Source organism: Dipodomys spectabilis, unplaced genomic scaffold (genome assembly GCF_019054845.1).
Source record: "Dipodomys spectabilis isolate Male_0828 unplaced genomic scaffold, ASM1905484v1 ptg000250l, whole genome shotgun sequence".
NCBI classification, from domain to species: domain Eukaryota; kingdom Metazoa; phylum Chordata; class Mammalia; order Rodentia; family Heteromyidae; genus Dipodomys; species Dipodomys spectabilis.
The window spans coordinates 3,329,178-3,339,793 of NW_024870927.1; the positions used below are offsets into that span (position 1 = coordinate 3,329,178).

Genomic DNA, 10,616 nt, shown 5'->3' on the forward strand with positions numbered 1-10,616 from the left:
TACCAAACAATCTTAATTTTGGCATGTAAGCAAATTCCCAAAATTAAACATATTTAAAACATTAAAACTTTAAAAAAAACTTAACACTTGCTGCAGTGTTCATTATGATAGGTGCCTTGTATAGAATAATTGAATTCCTCCTCCTACACATCTGTTGAACAACAAATATGTGGAATTATTTTGTTTTTGACATATCAATCTTGACTTTAGGCTTAAATGTGGGCTTATGTAATAAATACATGGTTCTAAAATTTCACAACAATTCTTTTGAACTTATTTTTTGTTGAATTGTCTAGTTTAAGAAAATCAATTCCACTTTATATATAAAAAATGTTCTGTGCTCAATTCAACAGCACATACATTAAAATTGGAACAATACAGAGATTAGCATGGTCCCTGTGCAAGTATGACACACAAATTGGAGAAGCGCTCCACATTTTTGCAATAACAGATGCTGGAGGGGATGTGGCCAGAAGGGAACCCTACTTCATTCTTGGTGGGAGTGTAAACTTGTTCAACCACTTGGAAAGCAGTATGGAAGTTCCTTAAAAGATTCCACATAGAGCTCCCGTATGACCCAGCAATCCCACTTTTGGGCATTCACCTAAATAGTCAGCAAAAAGACCATATTAAAATTATCAATACTATTGTGTTTATTGCAGCAGTATTTCCCATAGCTAAGATATGGAACCAACCCCAATGTCCCTCAGTAGATGACTGGATCAAGAAAACATTGTGAGTTTGTCTGTGTGTGTGTGTGTGTGTGTGTGTGTGTGTGTGTGTGTGTGTGTATGGGAATTCTATCATCCATCAGAAAGAATGACATCGCCTAATTTGTTACGGAATGGAAAGACTTGGAAAAATTATATTAACTAAAATAATCCAAGTCCAAAGAAACATCAGTCATGTGGTATCCCTTATTGGCAATAATTAATATATGTTGTGGATAAGCAGAAAAGGTCAAAAGCTATGTGCATATGAATAGATAAGGTGATGTTAAGCTAAATGAACCCCAAGATAGGGACACAAGTGGGTTTTTTTTCTTGCTGTTGTTTCTAAAGTATTTATAATGTATGATGTGATTTTTTTTTGTTTTTTATATGGTCCTCCCACACAGAAATAAACATTTTTTACAGTCAACCTTGAAAAGCCATTGATAAGCATTGATAGACCATTTCTGTAAGTGGTAGCAGAATATGATTCATGGCTTTGCAAGGATGCCAGATTGCCTCATTTTGAGACAATTAAAACAGGAATTTAGTCAGCTGTTTTTGTATCATTAGGACAAAAACCCATTGACGCTAGTCCAGGTGATCACTGAGGCCCAGAGAAGCTAATACATTGACTAGTAATCCTAGACCTCTAAAAACAAAACAAATAAGTAAAAAACTCCAGTAAGCAAGGCCGGTCAAGGCTCCTATCACAGCCTACATGAAGTCAGGCAAAAAACTGAAGCTGGGACTCATTTAGCTGATAACTAATACATTTTTTATGAGGCAGGCTGAAATTAAAGACTCCTGAGAGAAGGTAGGAAAGACTGATCAGAGGGACTAAAATTGGTCACACAAAGATTGGAAAATAGAATTCCTTATAAAACAAATAAATAATAGAAAGCCTGTGTATGTAAGAACAACAGAGAAGACCAATTCCAGAAATGCACATTTTCTTAGAGGTCAGCTTAATGAATTATCAATGGAAATTTTTGAAATCTTAAATATTTGATCCATGTGGAAGAAGGACAATTGCTCAAGAGAAAGAAAAAGTCATCACTCTGTTAGGAGGTCCAATATCACATTAAGAAGTAATCAAGCACATATTTGTAATAAAAAGAGAAAGCAATTATTCGAAATGAGGGTTTCATTTGTTTTGATGTAAATGTTTTTGATTTAGGTGCTAGTGATTACCATACAATTGATCCAGTCCCACAGTTGAGTTGACATTAACTGCAGTATTTCCACATGAAGGAAAAGAGAAAATTTACAAATGTCAGATCAAATGAGTTGAGGATGAAGTGTTCTAATAGTAATATCTGAGGTTCAGACACAGGTGAAGAGGTGGATTTTCTTTTATAAAAATCCCCCATTTTTGCCTGGTGACTGTGGCTCACAGCTGTAATCCTAGCTACCCAGGAAGCTAAGATCTGAGGACTGCTGTTTAATGCCAACTTGGGCAGGAAAGTCCCTGAGACTCATCTCCATTTAACCACCAGAAAACCAGAAGTGGCAATGTGGTTCAAAAGGTAAAGCATTCACCTTGAGTTGAAGAGCTCAGGGACAGTGCCCATGCCCAGGCTTCAAGCCCCTCGAACAACAACAACACCAACACCAACACCAACAAAAGGTCTCCCTTTTCTTGGACTGCCTACAGCTTTTCCTAACATTCAACAAAGGAGACATTTTATCACCCACTACAAGTAAGTCCTTTTCTAGCTGTTGCAAATAGAAAGATTTTGTATCTTATGTGAAAAGGTTCATATTTGGGGAAACAAATACCAACAGTGGTAACTTTTTTTCCAGTCCTTGAACTCTGGGCCTGGGCCCTGAACATGCTTATACTGGTAGCTTTAATGTGAGCTTGTTTGTTATTTATTGGATTACTGCCCATGAGAGGAATTACTGTGTCATAGGGAGATCTGTTTAGTCTTTTGCAGAAAGTCTGTACTGCACTTCAGAATGGTTGAACAAATTTAATTTCCCACCAACAGTGTAATAAAGTTCCCATTTGGCTATATCCAAGTTAGCATTTGCTACTGTCAGTTTTCTTGATAATGGCAATTCAAACTGGAGGAAGAATCTCTCTCTTTTTTTAATTTTTATTTTTTTATTGTGAAAATACTGTACAGAGGGGTTACAATTACATGGGCAAGATAGTGAGTAAATTTGTTATCAAGCATTGTAGCCTCTTCCTTTGTTTACCCTTCCCATCCCTTCCATCCTTCTTCCCCCCTCACCCAATCCTCCCCCCCCCCGACAAATTGTAAAGTTTGTTTTTGACATGACAACTTGTACTTCTCATTGTTGCAACAGGTCCACCTGTATCCTTAAACGACTTGTTTTTCCCCTTCACCTCCACAAATTATACCGAGATCAAATACAGTGAAAGAAGGGGTTATACTGTGGGGGAGGGACATACGAAACAACAAAGAATTAATCTTATAATTGCGTTAGAAACAAATGCAAGAAAGAAAAAAAAAACATTTAAATACATATCTTAGGGTTCATTTTCCTAACATCACCTTATCTGACCTTTTCTGCTTGACTCATACATATACTAGATATTGCAATAAGAGAAATCATGGGACCTATGTTTCTTTGGGCTTGGCTTACTTCACTTAATATAATTTTTTCCAAGTCTTTCCATTTCCTAACAAATGGGGCAATGTCATTCTTTCTGATGGAGGCATAGAATTCCATTGTGTATATATACCACATTTTCTTGATCTATTCATCTACTGAGGGGCATCTGGGTTGGTTCCATATCTTAGCTATGGTAAATAATGCTGCAATAAACATAGTTGTGCTGGTAGCTTTAGTGTGGTCTTGTTTGTAAATATTTGGGTAAATGCCCAAAAGTGGGACTGCTGGGTAATAGGGGAGCTTTATGTGAATTCTTTTGAGGAACCTCCACACTGCTTTCCAAAGTGGTTGAACAAGTTTACACTCCCACCAACAATGAAGTAAGGTTCCCTTCTGTCCACATCCCCTCCAGCATCTGTTGTTATTAGAGTTCTAGATTTTTGCCTTTCTAACTAGGGAGAGGTAGTATCTCAATGTTGTTTTGATTTGTATTTCTTTTATGGTTAGGGCAACGGACAAGGGTCTCATATCTAAAATATACTTGGAAGTCAAAAAATTAAATCCCCCAACAACAAATCCTCAAAGAAACAACTGCTAATGACTTAAAGAGAAACTTCTCTGAAGAAGAAAGAAGGATGGCCAATAGACACATGAAGAAATGCTCAACTTCCCTAGCCATAGAAGAATCTCTCTTGTAGATTTGTAGGTACCTTCTAACTACCATGAATGAATGAATATATGAAACCTATATTGCTCGAGTCTGCATTCCTTTCTCTTAGTATAATTTTCCCAAGGCTTTGATGTTCCTTAAGACTGGTGAACAGTCATCCTTTCTGATGGGTGAATAGAATTCCAGTGTGTGTGTGTGTGTGTGTGTCTGTGTGTGTGTGTGTGTGTGTAAGATGACTATAGGCCTATGAGTTCATTTCTAAGCCTTCTCTTTCAACTGTAATTTTGTAATTCAATAATACATTTGGATTGCTTTCTCTATTGCATTGAATAATATTGTAGGGATGTTTATGGGTATTGCATTGCCAATTGTTTGGGGGCAGTATTGCAGTTTTCACAATGTTAATTCTTCCAACCAGGAGCATTGAAAGACTTTCCATTTCCTTGAATCTCCTTCAATTTCGCTTTTAGGCTTTTAAAGTTTTCACAATAGAAGTCTTTCACATTTTTGTTAAATTAATTAATTCCTAGTTTTATTGTTGTTTTGTTTTGCTTAGATTTGATTTGCTTTTGAGGCTAATACATATGAGGTTGTTTTTGGATTTCAGCCTGGATCTTCCCATTGTTGGTAACACAGGAAAAGTACTGATTCTTGTAGGTTTTATACCCTGCTACATTGCTGAAGATTAGCATCACTTTTACTAACTTTGGGGGGGGGGAAGCTATAGGGTCCTTTATATAAAGTATCATTTCATCTGTGAAAGGGGATAGTTTTATTTCTTTTATATTTGGATCCCTTTTATATTTTTCTCTTGCCTATTGTCCTTGCTAGAAAGTCCACTACTATATTGAAGAGTAGTAGAGAGAGTGGACATCCTTTTCTCATTCATGATTTTAATGTCTTCATGCCTCCATCGTTAGGTACATGCTTATTTTCTCTTTGTCCTATACATACTCTGTATTATATTGAGGAAAGTTCCATGCGTTCCTATCAATCATAAAGGGGTATTGGAGTTTGTTAAAAGCTATTTCTACAACCATATAAACAATCATATGGTTCTTGTCCCTGCTTCTTCTGATGGTGTGTGCTATGTATATTGACAATTATATTGAATCCAGCCATATCCTAGGATGAATACTGTTTGATCACAGCATGTTTTTTTTGTTAATTGTTGAAGTTGGTTGGTGAGAATTGTATTGAGAAGTTATGCATCAATGCTTATCAAAAGCTGGGTTCATAGTTCTTTTTCCTTGATGAGTCCCTAGCTGATTTGGGTAAGAGTCTAATTCTAGCTTCATAGATTGTGTTTGATAATTCCATTTCCCTTTCTATTCCATTGAAGTGTTAGAGCTGAGTATTGTAAGTTCTTTGCAGGCCTTAATTTCACGGTAAATCTATTGAGTCCTAGATTTTTCTGTTATGGGAAATTGTTTATTGACGTTTCATTTTCATTACTTCTTATGTATCACTTCTTGGTTCAGTTCGAGTATAGGAAAGCATCAATTACTCCAGGATTCTCCAGGTGATTGGTATATGGTTTTCAAAGTACTCTCATAACATTCACAATTTTGCTAATTTATGTTATGATGTCTCATTTTTTCTCTAATTTTATCTATTTTGGTGAATTCTTTTAGGAGCTCTTAGGAGCTGTGCCTTATCTACTCTTAATATATTTACCTAGTTCTCATCTTATATAACCAGTTCCTGTTCTTCTTGATCTTCTCTCTGTAGGATATATTTGATTAACTTCTATCCTGCTGATGTGTTGGAGAGTTTGGCTTGGGACCATATTCACTGTTGATAGTTGTTTGCCTTTAATGTTTGTTATATATCATGCTAGGCTCTTCTTTTTATCATATCAACTAAGAAATCTGTGTTTATTCTGACTGTATATATTTTATAAATAATCAATCTTTTCTCTATGACAGCTTTAAGAATCGTTTCCTTGATCATTAATGATCCTCTAATGGATTATGATGTGGTGGTGGGTTGTTCTCTTCTAAAATTCTGTTTGGTGTTCTAAAGCCTTCTCTTTTCTGAATGTGCCTATCTCTTTGGATGTTTGGAATGTTCTCTGCTAGAATTCTGTAATATGTTTCTCATCCATTTAGTTTCCTGCTCTTCTCCTTCTTGAGACCAATCTCCCCCAAATTTGATCTTCTAACTGAGTCATGAAGTTCTGGCAAGATCATTTCTTATTTCTTGGATTTGTTCTAAATGATTATTTCCTCTTTCCTATTGGACCTACTTGGTCTTTTACCCCTGAGATTATCTTCTTTGTCATCTATTTGCTGTGAAGACTTTATACTTTGATTTGATTTCCCTGTTTTATAATTGGTCATTTTTTAGGGCTTCTATCTCTTTATAAAGCTTTGTTTTAGGCCTTGTATGGACTTTCTTTACTTATTTTCTTTGGGTGAGGGGGTTGGTAGGGTTGTTTATTTAGCTGTATCTTCTCTCATATCTTTTAACTAGGCATCCATTTTTTCCTTGGACTCCTTTGCCTTTTCAGAATTTATTTTTCTATTTGTAGTCTCCATGAGTTATTTTGCTAATCTTTGGTTGTTTGCATCTTGTTCAATAAATTTCTTGTAGAGGTTCTGTATATTTTCATTAATCACATTTTCAGCAGTAATTGTAATGTATTTTGAAAACTATCTTCTAGGTCCCTAATTGTCTGTTCTAATGCCTGCTTATTTACTGTGTGAATTATACTACCTTGACATCACTTTTCTTGTATTTTTCTGATTTGCCGTGTTCACTTGGAGGATTTCTTTTGGGGGCTCTATAATCTTAATAGGTGACTCTTTATGTTCTTGGTTGATTTGCCATATGTTGTTTGGATCTTCTGTTGTGATTTGTTTTTGTGGAATTAGGTTTTTGTCTAGACCATTAAGTGTAGGAGTAGAAATCAATTGTGGTGAGATGTTGTGATGTTAATACTTGTGGTTCCAGTGACAGTTCCGGCTGCCCAATGGTATCTCTAATTGTCTCTGAGTATGGATGTGGCTGGCTCCGATGTACACTTCTGTTCCTGCTTTTTTTCCCATGTGGACCTTTTATTTCCACACTGCAGCTGTGCTTTTAAATATGTTGGCCAACACAGTCACAGCAGTCACGTGCCTGGCTGGGCACCTTTTCATATATTTCTGTTTTCTTGTGAAGACAGTATAAAATGTTCTTTTGAATTGTATATCTATATATAGTTATTACTGACTGGATGTGACTTTTTAGAAGTGGAGTACCTGCTAGGACTCTAATTCTCTGTTTCATTAGAGAGAGCTAGGGGAATTTTCTGTTGTTATTTTGCCATTGTTTTTCCTATTCCTCAGATATATTTTATATATTGTTGATTTTTTTCACATAATTTAGGATTTGTGGTGGTTGTATCAGGTTATTTTTGTTTTTTGTTTGTGTTAGTTTGAAATAGTGATTTCAGGCTTGTATGAAGAGACATTAATAATATGAAATGTATGTTATTACATTGAAAGAAAGAGGAGACATTTTAACCTATTTGCTACAAGTAAATTAATATTAAGCAAAGTTAATTAAAATAATTACTTACTCTTCAGAAGATGAGCATAGTACTCTTGAATATCTTGGAGAAAAAGACTTTAGACTCATTACAACTGAAGACTTACATTGAAATTACTGGCTAAACTTTCTTCTTCAGAAAGGCAAAAGTTCCATTTCTTTCATATTAGTATTATAAAATCATAATATCTGCATGTTGAATTGTTTTCCTCTGCTATTTTCAATTCCATTCCTCATCCATCAGGTATCTAGTGCTTTGAATGACCAATTCCTTAAAATATCTATATTGCTTATATTGTGATGTAAATCTCAGTAATATGTGAATTTATCCCTGATTCTCATCTGGAGCTACATTCATATGAAATTTATACAGTTTCAACCAAGAAACATGACTATTTCAAAGTTTTCTGTTTTAATCAATAAACCCATTTTCTTTAGAAATATGTTCTCATCTTTTATATTGCTCCAGCATACATCATGTATTATTAGTACTTTTACTGAAATAAATATAAACTATGGAACATGAAGACAACCGCCTCCCCCTTATCACTTTAAAGTAAATCCTTGGGGACTATTTTATATATAAAAATAAAAAAGTGCAATGCACCTGTTTATACATTAATAATCTAATGGTTAAGTCAATTAGACACAAGAACTACCATACCACATCAAGTCTCAATTTACTTAAAGGCACCAAAACATTAGTGTTCATGAATATCAGTTTTAGAAAATGACTAGTCACAACAAAGTTTATATTATGTTTCAAATTTAAAAAATGAAAATTGAACCCAGATTTGTTGTCAATATCTTGTTTTCAGTAATACATTTATTCAGCAAACAGAGAAACCAAAAATAAGGGTACGTCACATAGACGAAAGATGTAGAAGCAGACTGTTTTTCCTTAAGATGATAAGCACATGCAAACTATGTGATTTATTCAAAGATACTATAAAAATTCATAAGAAGATTTGTGATCAGAAGTGATGGGTAAACAAATAGCTGGTAAACTGTATATGTAAATTGAGCTTTCAATATAGGATAAGTTTACACTAAGTGATCCAACAGACGATGATTTTATATCTCTAACAAACATCCAGTATTCTACATTTTCCCACTTACTCCTGTCCTCTTACCTCAGTTCCTGATCAATAATATTCTACTTTCACGATGTCAATTCCTATTAATATAACAAAATGGTGTTTTTTTTTTGTTTCTAGATCCAATAAATTTTAGTATGTCGAAATAATAGTATGAATTCATGGAGTTTGACTTGAATGTCAAGTTTGAGGATACTCTATTCAGGGTATTATTAATTGGCATGAAGGAGCCAGGTACATACTATGAATACATAAACACAGTATACTATGAGCAGGGGACTTGATTTCAGAGAAAGATGTAGGTCCAGGCAAGGTCCTAAAAAAAAGAAAAACCAACGGAGCAAACATCAATCAACTATCATTACCAAGGAATTGAACTGATCTCTTATGTGTCTGGGTGGCAGCTGTGTGTGTGTGTGTGTGTGTGTGTGTGTGTGTGTGTGTGTCTGTGTCTGTGTCTGTGTCTCTGTGTCTGTATGTTTGTGTCTGTGTCTGTGTGAGTGTTTGTAAAGAGAGAGAATTTAAGTATGACTTCCATATTTACAGTCCATAGAGCATTGCTTGTTAGGGAGAAGTTACTCATATCAGAGTTCTGATACTACTGTCATCATTTTTTACTGTGAAAAACACTTGCTTAATCCTACTTAAAAAGAGAAAAGTAAACTAACATCTTACATGATTGTTTTGACAATTATTTGGTTTATTGAAGGCCAAAGGGAGGAATTGGAGAGTAATATAAACTTTTTCCTCTCTCCTGAATATTACCCAGCAATATTACCCAGCAGTGATTTCAGGAGTCTCCTGCTATGTACTCACAGCTGAATTACTAATATGCTTAATAATATGAAACATATGATAGAGAAATAGATCAGCCAGCAAACACAAAGAACTAGTGATGAGACAAAACTTTTGAGCAGGGTTGCCACATCTTTTAGGAATGTAATTCCTTCATATGAACTTCAAATTTTGTGGATTTCCCTGTGTGATTAAAAGTTTAGAAAGTGCTGTAAAAAGAGAACTCCTGTTAAGCCAAGTAGAAATTGCTCATGATCCCATCCTCTCGTTACAAATTTCCATTTCATAAAGACTCTCTTTTAGAGTGCTTTCATTTAATATACTTCAACACCTCACCCTTCCCAGTGGGAGATAGGAAGAAAGATAATTTTGTTTGAATATTATCTTATGTAAGTTAGTGTGCATGGGCATGATTTGTATCAAGTTAGTATTAAGTGTAAATAGGAATCATGTCACAACAAAAATATAATTAAAATCACGTAACAAGATTAGAAGTCATAGCATTTTGTTCATGAAAACATACATTAGATTAGTTGCAGAATTTCTATTTTGAGATTAACTTTATATGAAAGCATAATGCACTTTAAGGGTTGAAACATTTTATTAAAAAATATATTTCTTAGAGATACTTTTGCTGCATAATTTTAAGAAGAAAATGGTCCCAAATTAATCATTTTTCTTAGTATGTTCCTGTTTCCATATGATTAAACTCCAAATTAGAAATCCAGATATATGATTTGATTTAATTTAACAACAAGTATTATTGAGTATAAGGACCCTCTACTCTCGATATACTTCACACTATGATCATTAAACATGGAGAGTTTGAAATAATTAGTCTCTGTGTGAACTATGTTAATATTATTTACAATATGAGTGAAATGTTTAAAAAGTAGTATTTATTTTAGTTTAATTGCTCTGAAGAGAAAATGAATGATATTATCAAAGGCTAAAAAGGATTAGATTTAATATTTAGTATTCAGGAAATGTTTTTGACCATACTGCTTACTGGAGCCTTCACAACAACCAGAGATAATTTATATTAATGAAACAAAAATCCCACAGGTTAGACATTTGTGAATAGAAAAATCATGTAATTCTGAATATGTAGATCTACATAACAAACATAGAAAATTTAGCGTATAAATACCTGAATATACTAATAGATCTAATTGCAGAGAAAGTACTTGTTCTGAAAGGAGATAAAATTGCATTTATTTTGAA

The 10,616-nt window shown here is 34.2% G+C and overlaps 1 non-coding gene across 1 annotated transcript; it reads left to right on the top strand.

Annotated features, from left to right (window-relative positions):
* The first annotated feature begins 337 nt into the window (after window positions 1-337).
* LOC122124878 lies at window positions 338-441 on the top strand. Its single transcript, XR_006150681.1, has one exon. It is a non-coding gene; the product is annotated as a U6 spliceosomal RNA (small nuclear RNA).
* The last annotated feature ends 10,175 nt before the right edge of the window (window positions 442-10,616 follow it).